Raw genomic sequence first — 19,243 nt, 5'->3', positions numbered from 1 at the left:
TTGTATTTACTAAAACGCAGAAATATTATATTCCTCAGGACGGTAGGAGGGGTGATTATTTCTGTACATTACATTATAGGCCGCCAGCTAGACTTTCTAAAAAAGGACGATTAAATACTCACACAGGAAAATTACATATTCAGCTTTCAATTTTATCTTGGGTCTTCGTTCAACTGCTTCAGAGCACATTATGGAATGGATTGTGGTGTTGAAACAGACGTTAACTCTTTAGTATCTGAATCGGCACCCACTGACTGCACTGGCTACATGTTGGAGACAATCCAAGCTCTATGGCTGTGTCCCAAATGGCACCCTATAAAGCCATGCAAAACTAGTGCACCTTATGAGGAACAGGGTGCCATTTGGGACTACTTTTAAATATAGAGACGTTCCAATCATAGCAGGGAAATGTGAAGGAATTCACTTTAATCACACAAAGCCGTCTTTGATGTTTCCTGTACGGAAAGCACTTGGTGTGTTGGTCCTGAGAGGTTAGTGAAGAGATTTCCTTGTTGTTTCATAAGCACGTTTCCTATGTGGAAATGTATGGCCCTTATATATCCGAATCTGATTAGAATACATGTGGTTTGGCCCAGTGGATCTCTCCTCATGACATTCCAAGAGCGCTAGGCCGTGTGAGTGTGATGACATCACCACATTGCTCATTGCCATTCCGGTCTTGTTACAACCATCCCCCGATGGGTCTCCCTCCCTCCCTCCCTCCACCCCTCCCTCCCTCCCTCCACATCATATCTGTGTCTTCATCACTTCCTCCCCAATGTATAATCCCTCCCTTTAGTATGTGCAGACGAGAAGAGAGAGAGACAGGAGCACACGATGAGCAAATCTGGCGTTAACGGCAATTCTCACCCATATTTGATCAGGCTACTCGAGCCCGTCTGTAATTACATGCCTTCGGCTGTACTGATAATAGCCAGAGAAGTGCCTTTGGCCAAGCAATACCCAGCCATGCCCTCACATACATGCAGACGCACACACACAGTCGCACACACACACCCTTCCCCACACACACCCTCCTCCTCCTCCTTTCTATACCCTTCCTCCATCCCTCCCTCCATCCTTCTCCTCGTCCCTCTGCTCGCCAGTGACCTTAATTACAGGATGTAAAAACCTGACCTGGATCCAATTTCCAGCCGTAGACCAGGCTGCCCTCAGGATTAATGCCTCGGGGGCCAAATTAAATTAAAGGCCATTTCTAAATAAGATTTGAAAAAATATATAAAGAAAGAGACGATGAAAAACAATAGGATAGATTGTAGAAAATTGGAGCCAAGACAACATTGGGGGTACGTAGGTTCAACCAATTACGGAGGGAGGCGAAAGGGCGAGACCCGAGGTGTATAACATGGAGGATTGGCTGAAATAGGGTGGAGGGGGTTCGGCAACCTGTTGTAGCCCAACAAGTCAACGACTATCTCTATCCATCAATGTGGAATTCTATATTGACATGTTACTTTGTCTAGTCATTTCTTCAACTGGTCATTGTGTTGATCCATCCGCGTATTTAAAGTACCTAGTGAGAATGGAAGCATTATAGTGTAATGACAATCTTTATCAAACGAGTACGGGATGTTTGAATTATTATACAGTAGGCATATACCTTTTCAGAATTTTTTTTTTGACGAATTGAGCTGGATTTAAATTGTCAGACAGAGCAAGTATGAGAACCGTTGTTAAGGTTGAACTATCACTCCGGGGTCATGAGAGAAAACCACCTGCCTAACCACCTGTCTCACACTTCTATTTGCATGAGTCTGAAAGTGAGCGTGTCCCCATGTTTAGAACCCGACGTGACTGTCAACGTGTGTAACTGTGTGCCGCCAGCGCGTCTACGCCCTGACAGGCGACGTGGGAGTTTCAAATGAGTATGATCTGCTCTGTCAATTTCCCTAAGTGAGGCTGCCAATAATGAGTCGTGACCTGCCGGAAAACACACACACACCCACACACACACACACACACCCACACCCACACCCACACCCACACCCACACCCACACCCACACACACACACACACACACACACACGCAGTAACGTGCACACACAAACACCCATTACGCACAGACTTGCACGCACACACACACACAAAACACACACACGACAGGCTGCAGATCAATCTGGGGGACAAGCAATACACCCCTCCCCTCTGTCACCAAGGCAACTGTTGTCAATCATCACCATCACTATCTATTATCCTCATCACACATCAGATTAGAACTCAGCACCGGACTTCATTATGGACTTTAACTAGGGCCACACATATATATGGTTTACTTAGGCCCTGGAACTGCTGACGGTCATGTGGTCAGTAAAACAAAACAAATGTCCCTTAGTATACCATAATGTATGAAGAAAATATCCAACTATGATGTAATACAGGAAGAATGTGAGCAGGAAAGACTACTCTTATAGGCTACTTTCCGTCACAGGGCCTGTTCAGCATATAGTGTATTGTTCTCTCCATCACCATGGTGTTATTATGGGCTGTATTATGGGGTGTGTGAGTGGATGGGGGACTGTAGATTTCCTCCATTTGGGCATTTGGGATTTTATTCAACTGTAGGTTGTTCCGTCAACCAGGTCTAATGTCTCTGCTGCAACTTCCAGGGCTCCAGACCTGACAGGCCCCTCTATGGCCAGCCCACAGCCCAGAGAGGAGGCACCTAGTGGGGTTAACACTACTATGAAGGGTCCTTCGGCTCTCTTGAGACATCTGAAGTCATACATAGTGTGTGTTTAGATAGTTTTCATCTATGTTGCTTTGTCGTCTTTTAATTCATTTCATTTCATTTCAGAATATTGAATCTTTCAGTTTGCCTGGAAAATCTAGGGTCTGTTGCAAATTGTTTTCTCTTGCAAGTCCAGCCTATCTACAATGAAATAGTTGAAAGTGGAAGAATGTTATCAAAGTTGAAACGTTTACTTATCCCACAACACAATGTTTTATTTTCTGGTACATTTATCATCAATTTAATTTTGGAAGGAGCACTTTTCGTTTTTTTTCTCTATTTCTGTTTGGAGTTGATCATGTACGATTAACCCGCAGTGACAATCTAAGTGGTGTCTGTTTTTTTCCCTCTGGCTTCAAGCCTCAACAGATGACAGGTGCGTCAACGGATTCACAAACATAGCTCGAAGCATACATCGGCACATGTGTGCAGAGCTTTTATTTTGTGGGGGGGGGGGGGGGGGGGGGGTCAGGTGCTCAAGAGAGTGGCTATCTGCTAGCTAGTTGTTTATAAGCAATGCTGTCAAAACAAACATGTTTTTTCTTGATTTTAGTTTGTTCTGCTGATGACATCTGCCTCTTACTAACAGTCGACTTTCCCCCCTCACTGTCCCGAACAGTAAGAGACGAACATGACAGATACAACTAAAACAGTGGAGGCTGGTGGGAGGAGCTATAGGAGGACGGGCTCATTGTAATGGCTGGAATGGAACAGAATCAAGCATGAACTAAAAAGTAGCCAACAAGCTACCTACCAGTATTCAAACTCTCCACCATGGCGCTACACTGCATGCAGCAGTCAGGCAAGTGCACGTTTACGGCGGCAGGGTGGAGGAGGGGGAATTTTCCCTGGTTCAAGATCTAGTTTGATGTGCAATTTGTTACATTTAAAATTAAAAGACTGAAAATATATATTTTTAAGCAATTCATAACATTTTTTAAATTCAGCCGCGAGGGAACTTTTTTACAGGAGGGCAAAAGGGCAAGTGCTCTGGCACTTGTTGAGACCTGTCTGTGCACGTGTCTGCATGTGTGTGTTTGTGTGCACATGTGTATGTATGCACAACAAGTGTGTGCTATGTAAAATGACTGATGAAAAACCTTTGGACATATCAGGGAACCATTATTTGAAATCACAATCAGTGGAGCCTGCACTGAGTCTATTCTACACTGAACCATGCATGAGAGCACCAGCTGTTCCGGATAACCGTGTGATCTCGCTCTCCATAGCCGATGTGAGTAAGACCTTTAAACAGGTTAACAGTCACACGGCCACAGGGCCAGATGGATTATCAGGACGCTTACTCAGAGCATGCTCGGAACAACTGTCAAGTGTCTTCACGACAATGCCTCTTCCCCCGCACGAGGCTTAAAAGATTTGGCATTGGCACTCAGATCCTCAAAATGTTTGACTGCTGTACCAGAGAGCATATTGACTGGCTGCATGGGCAGATTAGCCATCTGGAAATTCTGGCAAATGCCAGAAGGGCCGGGCAATCTTTTATTTGAGTGGGCTGGTCAAAATGTATATCAATAAATTTTATAAAACAAAAATGACACAGCTTGCGGACCATAGGCCTGTTTTTCTATGACTTTTGCGCAATTTCTCTTGTCAAAATAATCTATATTGAGCATTTGGCTGACCAGTGGGCATCGGTCGCCCCCCCCCCACACGCATCATCAAAGAGAGTGAGACCTGCTCTGATTCTCTGTCAGTCACTCAGTAAGAACAGAAGATAAAGGTGAAAAAAAACGTAAAGGTGGTGCTGAAAAAGTAACCATAAAGGTATCTACACAGACACTGCTAAATGTTTGAAATTAACCAACTTATTTGCAAAAAGTTTGAGTGCTGTGTCTGTGAGAAATGACAGACCAGCTGTTGCTGCAGCAGAGAACAATGGGGCAGTCAATGTAGGAAGAAAACATATATTCATGTATGAAATAGAAGGCTAGTTAGGGTATGCGGGAGTCAGGGGAACATTTAGACACTAGTCTACCTGTAATAGCCTAACAAGACGTTAGATTGGCTTTTATAACACATAGGTAAGGGAATAGTCATCTACTAGACATTTAAACAGTCCATTTTATTAAACATCCAGTCATGCGCTGCCCTCCAGTCATGAGCTGCCCTCCAGTCATGAGCTGCCCTCCAGTCATGAGCTGCCCTCCAGTCATGCGCTGCCCTCCAGTCATGAGCTGCCCTCCAGTCATGAGCTGCCCTCCAGTCATGAGCTGCCACTCAGTCCGGAGCTGCCACTCAGTCCGGAGCTGCCATTCAGTCCGGAGCTGCCATTCAGTCCGGAGCTGCCCTACAGTCATGCGCTGCCCTCCAGTCATGAGCTGCCACTCAGTCCGGAGCTGCCATTCAGTCCGGAGCTGCCATTCAGTCCGGAGCTGCCATTCAGTCCGGAGCTGCCATTCAGTCCGGAGCTGCCATTCAGTCCGGAGCTGCCATTCTGTCCGGAGCTGCCATTAGTCCGGAGCGACCATTCTGTCCTGAGTTGCCCCTCTGTCCTGAGCTACCTCGCTGTCTTGAGCTACCTCGCTGTCTTGAGCTACCTCTCTGTCTTGAGCTACCTCTCTGTCCTGAGCTACCTCTCTGTCCTGAGCTATCTCCTCTATCTAGGGGGGGCCTTGGTGAAGGTTCCTAGACCAGGGTCGGGGGCGAGGGTCGCCACTCAAAGGACGCTAAGGAGGGGGACAAAGACAGTGGTAGAGTGGTGTCCTCGTCCTGCGCCGGAGCCGCCACCGCGGACAGATGCCCACCCGATCCCTCCTCTTGAGTTTTAGGGGTGCGTTCGGAGTCCGCACCTCAGGAGGGGGGTACTGTAACGTCCTGACCAGAGTTCTTATGTGTTTTGCTTGTTTAGTGTTGGTCAGGACGTGAGCTGGGTGGGAATTCTATGTTGTGTGTCTAGTTTGTCTGTTTCTGTGTCCAGCCTAATATGGTTCTCAATCAGAGGCAGCTGTCAATCATTGTCCCTGATTGAGAATCATATATAGGAGGCTTGTTTTGTGTTGGGATTTTGTGGGTGATTGTTTCCTGTCTCTGTGTTTGTGTTCTGCACCAGATAGGACTGTTTTCGGTTTTCACATTTATTGTTTTTGTTGTTTGTAGTGTTCACACATTCTTTATTAAATATGTTGAACACTAGCCGCGCTGCATTTTGGTCCTCTCCTTCACCAATGGAAGAAAACCGTTACAACTGTCTGCATCTGGGTCTTATCCTGAGTTCTGATAATATTGCACTTGAGGAGAGCTTGTGAGTAAGCTTTTCCCCGCAACATTTACATCCTGTACTCTGGGCATGTGACCAATAAACTTTTATTTGATGACAGTCAGGCACTAATTTGCTAAGTAACTGTAAGTAGTTAGGCTTTTTTGATGTTGTCATTTAGCAGACACTTATCCAGAGCGACTTACAGGAGCAATTAGGGTTAAGTGCCTTGCTAAATGATGTTTCAGCTAGTCGGCTCAGGGATTTGAGCCAGCAACCTTTCAGTTACTGTCACAACCCTCTTAATCACTAGGCTACCTGCCACCCATAAGGTATTGAGGTGTTATGAGCAAATGGCAACCCACTAGGCTTTTATTATGTATTCTTTCTTATTTTAGGAACCAAACACTGTATGACACCACTATAATTAGATCAGTGTTAATATGTATTATTATTGGGGCTAGGTTTAGTGTCAGTGTGACTGCATGGGGAGCGTGTGTCTCAGTGTGGTGGTGGAGCAGTGACAGGCCTGGGGGACAGGGAGATAGAGCAACAAGACCTCACGGTTTGACAGGGTTTTACTTCAGTATTCAACGTTTGTCCAGGGGGAGGGATAGAAGTCACATTTCAACGGTTACGTTTAAGTATTAAAAAATTCTTAGAGAGTATGCTGGGAGAGGGGGGGGTCTACTAGGCTAACATATGGAATTGTTTTAAGATGGTCATACCAAGGATAATTTTGCTATTTTATCTGGAATTTTAGGACTGCTTAATGTATCAAAAAAATCTTAATATAATCTTCCATTCATTTTTTTTTAAACTGGTACCCGGCTACCTTCAGACTAGTCTTGTGAGGCGTGTGGACGTCCTGCAATATTTACGTCCTGTATTATGCAACACATCAACTCTGATTTAATGACAGACAGGCACTAATTTGCTAAATAAGTAGTTAGGCTTCTATAAGGTATTATGAGCCAACCTATTAGGCATTTATTCAGTATTTTGTCATTCTATATCTATTAAATGTGTTTATTCATTCACAACTAGAATGTTGCTGGGCTTAGTACAGCCAACGTTGTCCCGTGGTCTTCTGGTACCAGTGCCGTGAGAAAGGATGCTGGGCTTAGCAGGGACAGCTCAGGGACGAGTGCAGTGGAGGTAGGAAGAAAACAGAGAGCGAGAGAGACACGCATAGATGTACTGCCAGTTCCTTAATATGTAATAGTAATTAACACTCGGGTAAGGGGGGAGGACACATATGACACATGACACAATAATCCTAATTATGTTTACATATAGACACACTTAAAAACTGTACATTAGTTCATAATGTGTGTTCCCTATGTTCGTCTAATACATGTATTTATTCATTCACAAATAAGATGATGCTAGGCCTAGCACAGACAGTGAACCGGATAATGACGATGCTCAGGTCCATCGTCAAGTTGAGGAACGAGAGCAAACAAGAGAGAGGCAAAAGCCAGAGAAACAGTGACTACAGAGAAGACGCAGAGACTGTGTAGGGCGTGCGTTGTGATGCGATGTGATGTTGGCTGGTGTGGCTAAAATGCCAGGCCTAAATGTTTATCCCAGTCCGCCCATGACTGGCTACATCACCGCTTGATATGGTAACTGTTTGGCATCTGACCACAAGGCGTCTACACCTGTTGTTGACGAAGCATGTGACCAAATAACATATGATTTGATCTTTCCTAAATGATCTCCAAGTATCATCAAGGACATCAGATAATCTAGATTCTCTCTCAGGGATTGGTTAATCTGACTCCCGGTACGTGTTCATCCTCTAGGGCCCTCATATTCAATTGGACCTCAAAGCCATTTCCAATGCTTTTAAAAACAAAATTCCCTCAGGGGCTGATTTAGTCCTGGGACACTTTAATTATCAGGAATATAACAGAAAACCAACAGGCTCTGGACCTCATAGGGTAAGAGTTGAATACACCTGCTCTGGGGACTAAGAGAAAAACTCTAATCACGTACTGTGTTCAACAACCGTCGTTTGAAGTTGCTTGCAATCCAAATCTGAGGAGCTGGGAAAATTGGCGATTTAAGCCTATTAGTGTTCTACATTGTTTCATTAGGCCCTTGCTTTTTTTTGATGACGTAGCCATTAATTGGTTTGTTAAAGTAAGGAATCCCTCAGGCTCCGAATTACATATAAGCGCTTCGGAGTTCATAGGGGTCCATAGTGAATGAATGGGTTAGGAACCAAAGAGTTTTGGTGTATAATGTGGTCCGAAATTGAACAGTCAGGCTTTAAAAATCTGAACTAGGGACCTGGTATTATAATTTCCACACATGAAAAAGGCCATTAGCCTCATTTTAAAGAACATAGTGAAAGATTAGCATATTTGATTGAAATAAAAGAGCATATTTGTTTTAGAAATAAAAAAATGTACACCTCAATTCACATACCATTGAACACACGCCATGTATTCTCCTTTTGGCAGATTGCTCTATATTTGCTGGCTATTTTGACAGAATACTTGCAAACTTTGAACTACGAAGAACATTGAATAATACATGAACAGTGGTTTGGTTAGATATAAGGCCTATTTCACATTATTTGGAGTCTCTGACATTGAATCAACTAGGCCTAAGTTTGTTTTTCTTATGAAACATGGAACACTAAATTTGTCATGACGCTATGGAACCAAATACTGTATGATACAATATGTACTGTTACACCACTGTAATTAGATCAGTGCTAATATGTATTATTATTGGGGCAAGATTTAGTGTTGGTATTGGAGGCCTGTGCCACGGTGTGAAGGCATGGGGAGCGTGTGTCTCAGTATGGTGGCGGAGCAGTGACAGGCCTGGGGGACAGTTCAACGTTTGTCACATTTCGACGGTTAAGTTTAAGCATTAAATCTGAATGGTTAAGGTAAGGTTTGGGATAGGGTTATAACTTAAACAACTTGATGGTTAACTTTAGGTCATTCATTCCGAATGATTAAGGTAAGGGTTAAGGTTTGGGATAAGGGTTAAAACAAGTAAACAAAAAAAAATTGCACCTAGTGCTGGGATTGAACACCCAACCCTTAGAGCTAGAGGCTTACGCCTCTATCCACAACAACCTAACAAGTCTACTTGATGGTAATAGCTCTCACCGTTGCCCCTAATGGCCGGTTTCGAAAGCATTTCCTGTTGTCCTGGGGATCAGGACAAACGTCGAATATCGCCTTGGATCTCAAGTTACCTTGGTGGATAGAGATCAGCCTGTCGAGGCATAGGCTTTGCCCTTCATCTCTAGGAAGGACAAGTTTTGTGAAGGAGCGAGGAATTGATTTTCCTCGCTTGGCTCTGCAGACTGGAATGGTCGGGGGTGGTGGTGAAAAGCACCTGCACTCTGATTCACCAACGGGCACAGTCGGTCGTGACCTTGGGAAAATAGTTCTGCGATGTTGAGCATCAAAGTTCACAATGCAGATCTCAGAACTGTTTTGAGTGAATTTCTCTTCCACAACCCATTAAGGTCTTTACCTTAAAGATAACTTCAGTGAAAAAATCCTGAGACTTTTGCAAATGCGTTTTTTAGGGGGATGCAATCACAGACAGAACCTTATGGCTTTAAAATGTCAATCTCGTGTTCTATCTGAAACTTCTGAATTGACATGTTCAGTTTGTAAGAAAACTGTAGCTATTTTAATACATAAATGATAGAGTAACACTATTTTACCAAGATAGAGTCAGAAGACATCATCAAGTACATTATGTATACACCACATTAACACCCCCTGCTCTTTCCTTGACATATACACTGACCAGGTGAATCCAGGTGAAAGCTATGATCCCTTATTGTTAAATCCACTTCAGTGTAGATGAAGGGGAGGAGACTGGTTAAAGAAGGATTTTTAAGCCTTGAGACAATTGAGACATGGATTGTGAATGTATGCCATTCAGAGGGTGAATGGGCAAGACAAAGTGCCTTTGAACGGGATATGGGTCTAAGTGCCAGGCACACCGGTTTGTGTCAAGAACTGCAATGCTGCTGGGTTTTTCACGCTCAACAGTTTCCTGTGTGTATCAAGAATGGTCCACCACCGAAGGGAGGGGGGGGGGGGGGGGGCAACTGAATATTAGGATGGTGTTCCTAGTGTTTGTTATACTCAGTGTACATTAAAAAATGTATTGTATTATGATCATCAGACAAATTACTATCGTCATATACTGTAGTTCCTGCAGTGGAATGACCAAAGTGCCCTCTAGTGGTCTCATGGATGGAATGTTATTCATAATTAATACACTTTTCTTCTTTTTTGCTGAAAATCTGGTGTTTCTATGTCCAACAGTTTTGTTATATTTCAGTCTTCTGTGATGTATATAAAGTGTAATATTGGGATGCTATTCAACATGGAATACATTTCAACTCTATATCTGACATGGTACAGGGGTCTTCTTTTTTTAAGCCCATAACCATGTTTGTGAGGTGTATACTTTTGTTTCGAAGTAGATTTGTTTATCACTATCAAGAAACACTCTGTGTGACCCTGATTTAGCCCACTGCGGTGAAAGTGCCATTATTGCTGGAAAGCCTAGAACATACTTAGAGAGAGATGGGAAAAGACGTGTTCTGATTGGTCCATCTGTATTTGTTCAGGCTTGTGATTGGATTGCAGATAGAACCTTATATTCAAAGCACAAATGGGTTTATGCAGAGAGAACTTTCTAGTTTTCATTTGTTTCACTTAATTTTACTTTTGCAAGAATCTAACATATGAAGAACGATCTAAAGATCAAACATACGGTTTGTGACACATTTTTGACAAAAATGTCAGATAGAAATTTCTAGTCCCAAGGTCTCGCAGTGACGGCAACACGCCGCTTCAATTTGCTCCGAACAAATGTTACAAGGCGCAGAAGGACAAGCAGACAAATACACACGTTTACAGGTGCACACACACAGTCATTGTCGAATTGAAGACGCTGACAAAAGTGTCTCAGCCTTCAATCGCAAACCATGTCAGTCACTGAAGCTGTTGCGCTCTATTCCTGAGCCAAATAGGCTTATTGATTGTGTTCTTTAAAGATGTTTCTGTGGCTTGTTCACGGGGGGACGACCACTGTATTAATTTTAACTACAGCCAATCAATACGAAGGACAGGGAGACCAAGGCTTGTCTGATCAGCTTTTTTTCCTTGTTGTATCATGAAATATTCCCCCCCCCTTCTATTTCCCCAATAAGTTATGCTTAAAAAAGATATAAAGTAGGAGACATTTTCTTATTTCCCTATTTGGAATATGCATTAGACCTCAATAGAATGCCTGTGGCTTGGTTAAATCGAAATCAGTACTGTTTAAACTTATACCTTTCTCTGTCTTTTTTTACCTTGTTTTTGAGAGGAGAGAGAGAGTCAGTGCATATTCAAGTAAGCTCTGGTGGTGCATGCAGCAAAATCCCATCTATTTTCAGCTTCTTGACTGTTTCCGTCTCCCATTTGAACAGGTATGTGCAGTATTTGTTACGGTACTCCCCCCATTTCCCCAGCAGCATCGACGGATAAGACGTTTCCTGCTCCTCTTATGGGTCAGGGGTTACACAAATGCAAATCCATCCACCAAACATGGCTGCAAACAGCGAACGGGAATTGCTAACACCTGGGTCACTCTGTAGCCATGAGGGGTTAGGTAAGGATTGGGGGATTGGGGTAAATCTTAATACCAACAATTACCACCACACGGACCGAGTAAACAAGCTATTGTGAGGGGGGAAAAGACTGGCACACTATAGGCCTACATATTGATGGAACGTGGGAGAAAATGTCACGGCAGAGCGAAGACGAACCTGTATAGAAATGAGAAGATTTTGGTTCCGCGGGGTCATAGCGGATGTCTGGAGGAGCGGTTGGTGTGCCGTCGTTGAGTCACCCAGCGACAGGAACAATGAGGTTTCACTATGTCCACTTTAATTATGGGTGGCTAGGACCTACGGACCGAGGGGGATATCAGAGCTCTTGTTCACAACAGGGCTCTCCAGTGACGGCTAACCCATCAGAAGTCGTCAATGGCGCATGTAAGGCAGTTAGAGTCTAGGAGAGGTGTTGGAGACATTTAACTTCTTATGGCTGCAGGGGCAGTATTGAGTAGTGTGGATGAAAGGTGCCCAGAGTAAACGGCCTGCTCCTCAGTCCCAGTTACTAATATATGCATATTATTATTAGTATTGGATAGAAAACACTCTAAAGTTTCTAAAACTGTTTGAATTATGTCTGTGAGTACAACAGAACTCATATGGCAGGCAAAAACCTGAGAAGTTCCACTTCCTGTTTGGATTTTTTCTGGGGGTGCCATATTTTCAACCAAGCTCTCATTGAAAATACAGAGAGATATGGATGGGTTTTCACTTCCTACGGCTTCCACTAGATGTCAACAGTCAATAGAACTAAGTCTGATGACTCTAATGTGAAGGGGGGTCGAAGGAGACAGAAATTAGTAATCACTGCCATGAGGTGACCATGCATTCCACACGCGCGTTCACGTGAGAGGCAGCTCCGTTCCATCTCTCAATTGAAGTCGATTTAATTCTCCGGTTGGAACGTTATTCAAGATGTATGTTAACAACATTCTAAAGATTGATTCAGAACATCGTTTGACATGTTTCTACTGACTAACGGAACGTTTGGACATTTCGTCACGTTATAGTGGTCGCGCTTTGAGACTTTGGTTAGGGTGTTTGGTAAACAATTCGAAAGTAGCTAATTTGACATAAATAACGGACATTAACGAACAAATCAAGCATGTATTGTGGACCTGGGATTCCTAGGACTGCATTCTGATGAATTCATCAAAGGTAAGGAAACATTTATCATGTATTTTCTGGTTTCTGTTGAGTCCAACATGGCGGCTAATTTGGCTATTCATCTGAGCTCCGTCTCAGATTATTGCATGGTTTATTTTTCCGTAAAGTTTTTTTGAAATCTGACACAGCGGTTGCATTAAGGAGAGGTATATCTATAATTCCATGTGTATAACTTGTTTTATCATCTATATTTATGATGAGTATTTCTGTTGAAACGATGTGGCTATGCAAAGTCACTTGATGTTTTTGCAACTAGTGAATCTAACGCCTCAATGTAAACTCAAGATTTTTTGATATAAATATGAACTTAATCAAACAAAACATGCATGTATTGTGTAACATGAAGTCCTATGAGTGTCATCTGATGAAAATAATCGAAGGTTAGTGATTAATTTTATCTCTATTCTGGTTTTTGTGAAAGCTATCTTTAGCTGGAAAAAATGGCTGTGGTTATTGTGGTTTTGTGGTGACCTAACATAATCGTTTGTAGTGCTTTCGCTGAAAAGCCTATTTGAAACACTTTGGTGGGATTAACAACAAGATTACCTTTAAAATGATATAAGACACATGAATGTCTGAGGAATTTTAATTATGAGATTTCTGTTTTTTGAATTTGGCGCCCTGCACTTCGACTGGCTGTTGTCATATCGATCCCGTTAACGGGACTGCAGCCATAAGAAGTTTAAGGGAGCTAAGGAGTCTTTAAAAAGTCTTAAGGATCTGACCCTTTTTTAAAAATGTTCTACTAAAATGACATACCCAAATCTAACTGCCTGTAGCTTAGGACCTGAAGCAAGGATATGCATATTATTGATACCATTTGAAAGGAAACACTTTAAAGTTTGTGGAAATGTGAAATTAATGTAGGAGAATATAGCACTTTAGATCTGATAAAGATAATACAAAATAAAAAAACATGCATATTTCTTTTCATCATCTTTGAAATGCAAGAAAAAGGCCATAATGTATTATTTTAGGTTATAGGTGCCATTTAGATTTGGCCACTAGATGGCAGCAGTGTATGTGCAAAGTTTTAGACTTATCCAGTGAACCATTGCATTTCTGTTCAAAAATGTTGCATCAAGTCTGCCCAAATGTGCCTAATTGGTTAATTGATACTTTTTAAGTTCATAACTGTGCACTTTCCTCAAACAATAGCATGGTATTATTTCACTGCAATAATTAATGTAAATTGGACAGTGCAGTTAGATTAACAAGAATGTAAGCTTTCTACCCATATCAGATAAGCCTATGTCCTGGGAAATGTTCTTGTTACTTATAACCTCACGCTAATCACATTAGTCTACGTTAGCTCAACCGTCCCACAGGGGGGACACCGATCTCGTAGAGTTAATTAAAGGGAGGTGTTAAAGACATTTAAGGGAGCTAAGGAGTCTTTAAAGGGAGGTGTTGGAGACATTTAATGTATTCGGCACAGGTGTTTGAACCTGTACGTGTTTAAAGAGATCAGGGGTGAAGTCTTTCCTCGATTTCCTCGCATCCTCTCTCCTTGTCTCCATCTCAAATGTCAGAGGAGAGGAGAGCATTGGATCAAAATGTGATTCAGAGAAGATGCAAAGAATCGAGGAAAGAGTTTTGAAATGCAGCCCAGGAGAGGGTGATTCAGACATCCTAGTCAGATCCCAGTGCATCAGTGATGGGGGTCGAGGTGGGAGAGGGATGAGAGTCGATAAGAGCGAGACTGTTCTCCCCCTTCTGGTAAAGGTCAGTTCGATCCCCAGACGATCCCTGCCTGGCTATATCTCTTGCCCATGAACTTTCCCTCTTCCACCATTTCTGGGTGGTTCACATCAGGAGGCCACAGTGCAACCCAGTGTGTGGATAAACAAGGCACATAAAGGTTGTCTGTGTGAAGAGTAGGTTGTCTGTGTGAAGAGAGAAACACTCTGAGGGATGTAGTGGAATGGAAGGATAGAGTTTAGGATCAGGTGTGTTTTGCTCGTGTCTTGGTTGATAGTAAAGCTATGGTGAAATGTGAAGTCAGAGAAGCACATTAAAACAGTTTCATTGGAGACCGTAACATGTACATAGCAGCACAGTTCAATCTCATGGCTTTTCAGACATCGTTTTTTTCTTCATACATAATTCACAAAACATTCTTTCCAGGGATACATTTCATTGCTATATCAAAAAGCTAGCAATCTGTCTCTGAAGAACCTTAAAACCTCATCAGAACAGATCAGGGTGCCAAACAATGAGAATGACAGCAGAGTGGTGATAGGAAACTCTGTGTCATTCAACAACAACCGTGTTGCACTAGTAAGAAGGATAACATACAATTAACATTTCACTTGACCAACATTTTCCTGCAGACACTTTTTGAAAACCCAAGCAAAAGGGAGAACAGAAAAGCGTTACCTGCAGCCTGGGAGGGCGTAGGTCAGAGGTGGTTCCAGGTGGGCCAGAAGGACAGGACAAGGGTGGGACGGACAGTGTGGAGGCACAGAGAGCACAAGGAAGGACATGGCAGGAAGCACAACCAAAACAGAGAGAAGTGTGGAGGGAAGGAGGGTGAGAGAATTGGGGGGTGCCAGGGATAGGGAGATGGGCTCGGAAGACGGGTTAAAGAAAATGGAGGTCGGGAACGAGGGAGGGTGAGGAAAGCTGAGGAGTGAGGAAGAGGAGGAGATTGGGCAGAGAGGAGTTTTTTTTCCCCCTCTAAAAAGAACCAAAAAAAAGGAATGAACCCATACCTTGGTTGCTTAACGTCAGGTGCGCCAGACCTTGAAGGAAAGAACAGAAAAAAAGAAAAGAAAGGAAAAAAGAAGGTCATAAAAGGCAACGGGAGGAAAAAAAGCATTGTCACAACGTTGGACTGCAGTTTGTGACAGACATCCTGGGGCAGACTCGGATGTCAGAGATTCAACTCAAAGGTAAGAGAGAGAGAGAGAGAGCGAGAGAAAGAGAGAGCGAGAGAAAGAGAGAGAGAGAGAGAGAGAGCGAGAGAGAGAGAGAGAGAGCGAGAGAGAGGATAACGAAAAAATAAGCAAACACTTCTTGAGTGAAGGTGTGGGGGGGTAGAAAAAAAAAAGCATTTCATTTGGTGCAACCCCCGAAGGTCATTGCGCACACAAATGCTTTTTTTTTCTCTGAAGTACTTATGGAACACACACATATTAACTGTTTGGCAGCGACAAGTTTCAACTGAATTCTATACGGTATAAATCTGTACTGCTCTTAGAGATCCAAGGTCTCTAAAAGAAAGGGTCAAAGATAAGCAGTAAAACACAGGAACAGCCCCGAGTAGAAGACTATATATACTGACACAGATACAGTAAATGTTTACAGCACAGATACTACACCGTGTTAACAGTCCTGATATAGCCTCGGCAAACATCCAAATAGAATGTTGGTGGAATCAGGGGACAAACAAATCCGATTCCAATCATTTCAAGGGGCTCCACAGTTTTGTGGTCAAATGATGTCAACCACACTGTTACACCGGAACTCAATAATAACTTTATGGAAATCCGGCATCACCTCCCAGCAATACAGTACATCCCTAGTGCTGACGAAGTCCCTTCAGTCAGACCAGACCAACTGGAAACAACTGGAAATCAGAAAACCACTACACAAACAAAAGAGCCTTGATGAGACTCTTTGGCCACACTATTTGCAACTTGTGAATGGTTGAATAGCAATTCTTTAGTCAAACTACTACTGTATCTATTTCCCATAAATAAAACATGTATACAAGTCTGATAACAAAATGGGTAACATGTAATATGTTCTACCTATCACAATGACAACATTGCAAGGCAACAGATTTCCAGGAATTTGAACACCTAGATGTAATACAAACACATATGCAAAGAAAAGCTTTCTCTGACCTGAGCGATACACACATAATAGGACGTTTTGATTGGCCCGACCTTCAGGTAGTCTAAGAACAATTGAGAAGTACACAGAATATTCTGAGAAGTACCAACTGTGTTTTTCAACCTCAAGGTATTGTCAAGAAGGCACCCTGCTGGGAAAATGATATATGTCTTGAACAAGACGTCATTTCTGGGCCGCATCGATGACAATAGCAATGGGGTCAACAGCCATTTATCTCAACAGCATTGGTAAACATTGCATTTTGTTTCGTTCTCTCTGGTAATCTTGGTTTCAGGGAACATATCACCGGGTAGGATATTTGTAAGAGATATCCTACATCCAGATATCACGCCACAAAAAACTATAACGTCAAACAACATCGCCCCGAGCACCCACCTTACAACAGACCAATAGCTAACACAGGATTGTAAATACAGTGACTCCCAAGTACAACAGCATTCTCTATTGTCCTGTCTTTGAATAGTGACTGTGATTAAGGAACAGGAATGTAGTGCATGTTCAATTGATCTATTTGGGCTAATTCCTGCTGGCCCCTATATAGAGAGAGTCCAATCATCCTCCCTCCCCGTTTTGTTCCTCTACCCATAATCCATTAGACAGATAAGGCAGCCCAAAGAAACAGGCCTGTGCTGATGGTGCATACCAAATCATCTCATCCCCCGGGTTCTCTCTCCCTTCTTCTCCCCCTCCCTCTCTCCAAGAACGCGCGCTGGAGCAGAGGCAACATTATAAATATCTTGAAGTGTGAGGAGAGGAGGAGCGCTGGAAGTAGGAGGGTGGCGAGGGGTGAGGAGCACAGCTGTTTGCCACACAGCTGGCCCCGTTTGCATCTTTGCACAAAAGAGAAAGGCACAGGCGTGATGGGAGAGGAAGCTGCAATTCAATAATGAGAGGTACAAGAGGCTGAAACACTTAAGAAATAACATAGGGAGACATTGTGTGTGTGTGTGTGTGTGTGTGTGTGTGTGTGTGTGTGTGTGTGTGTGTGTGTGTGTGTGTGTGTGTGTGTGTGCGTGTGTGTGTGTGTGCGTGTGTGTGTGTGTGTGCGCACGTCACACAAAATGTTTTCGCTTGGCAGAGGCAAAAGGGGTGTCAGACTAACACAGAGCCAGATCCTGAGCGGGATATGAAGAGGCTTCAACATGTTTCAGCATATGACACAGACAGAGAGAGGGAGAAAGACGTTCTGGCCCAAACATATCAAGAGACCACCTGTTCACTTTCACACTTGCCTCTCTCAAGCTGGGACAATAAACCAAAAATGATCGACATCGACCATACCGATCACTTATCTCAAGCGTTCTGCTGATATCATTCATTACGATTAGTAGCCTATACTAGAGAAATGTGATGTAGGAAATTAAATAAATTAATAATATGGGTGATTGTTATTGCGACAATTGATGGCTACAACTATCAAACTAGTAGTAGTATAAACGGTGGTGCACATTAATATTACAAATGTATCGTTCTATTATCTTTATCTTATCAATACAGGCAATTTATCGTGATATGCATTTTTGTCCATATCGCCCAGTTCTATCTCCCAGCCAAACAGCCTATGTGAAAGGCATTGTAGGCCTCTGAGGAAACAGACAATAAGGCCTGACCATAACTACAGTAATTCAACTCATAGGAAAGCCATACGATTGCATTGGAAATACACCTTCATACACAAATCGAATTACTGCCACTAAACACATTGAAAGCATAATGAAAATAAAAACTTAGCCTGAGACTTATAATTTACCCCGAAATCTGAAAATTTGATTACGCACTTAATTGGGATTTGAGTGCAGATGGGAATGCCTGACGCAATCCGAGCCGACCAGGGACGGCTGACGATTGGCTGGAGATGATTGAGTGACAGATGGAGACGGGTCATAATTCTGTCATTAGGAGGAAACGTACAACCGTGAAATCTCTCCTTCCCTCTCTCGGTCTCTCCCCCTGTCTCTTTCTCTTTTCTCCCTCGCTCCACATCCATCTCTCAATCAGCCAGCTGCAGCTGCCGTCTGCTCTCCTCCTCACATCCTTCCAGCCATCCCTACTAAACATTTCCACTGTTGGGCATTTAACTCAGAATTACCCAGCACTCCATCAAGGGCCCTGGGTTGTAAACAACCCCACCAAAATGGATTCTTTTAAATCGAGGACAAAAATAGTGAGGGGATACAAAAATATACATTCATAGAATACATTAGCATGTTTGATGATTGCAGGATATTCCCTATGAACATCTAAATTTAACCCTGCAGCCGTCAACAGTATGGTTATGTCATCGGGAGTAGGAATGTCCTAAAATGGACACCGTAACCCAGCCTCGCCAATACAGGAATGGTATAACCATCTCCGACAGGTGTGCTCTTCAACGACCTTGTCAGACGTCATTCGTGCACCATGTTTACCTAACAACATACGTGGTCCTTCCATCACTTACATGGGGAACAGATGTGGAGGGGGACAGAAGACGGAGGTAAAGCACACACGAAGTGGACAGAGAACGATTAGAGTCATCATCATCAGTCGGTTCTCTCCTCCATCACATGTCCATCAGTGGGAACAATAGTCTAACTCGGACGGAGGAGTACGT

At 43.1% G+C, this 19,243-nt stretch overlaps 1 protein-coding gene across 1 annotated transcript in view; it reads right to left on the bottom strand.

Annotated features, from left to right (window-relative positions):
- The window catches only part of LOC120030344 (neurexin-2-like), an 848,849-nt gene that overhangs the window by 701,355 nt on the left and 128,251 nt on the right, over positions 1 to 19,243 (bottom strand). The window lies entirely within an intron of this gene.

This window comes from Salvelinus namaycush, chromosome 36, assembly GCF_016432855.1.
Source record: "Salvelinus namaycush isolate Seneca chromosome 36, SaNama_1.0, whole genome shotgun sequence".
Taxonomy (NCBI): domain Eukaryota; kingdom Metazoa; phylum Chordata; class Actinopteri; order Salmoniformes; family Salmonidae; genus Salvelinus; species Salvelinus namaycush.
This window is presented reverse-complemented; position numbering and strand designations above follow the sequence as displayed.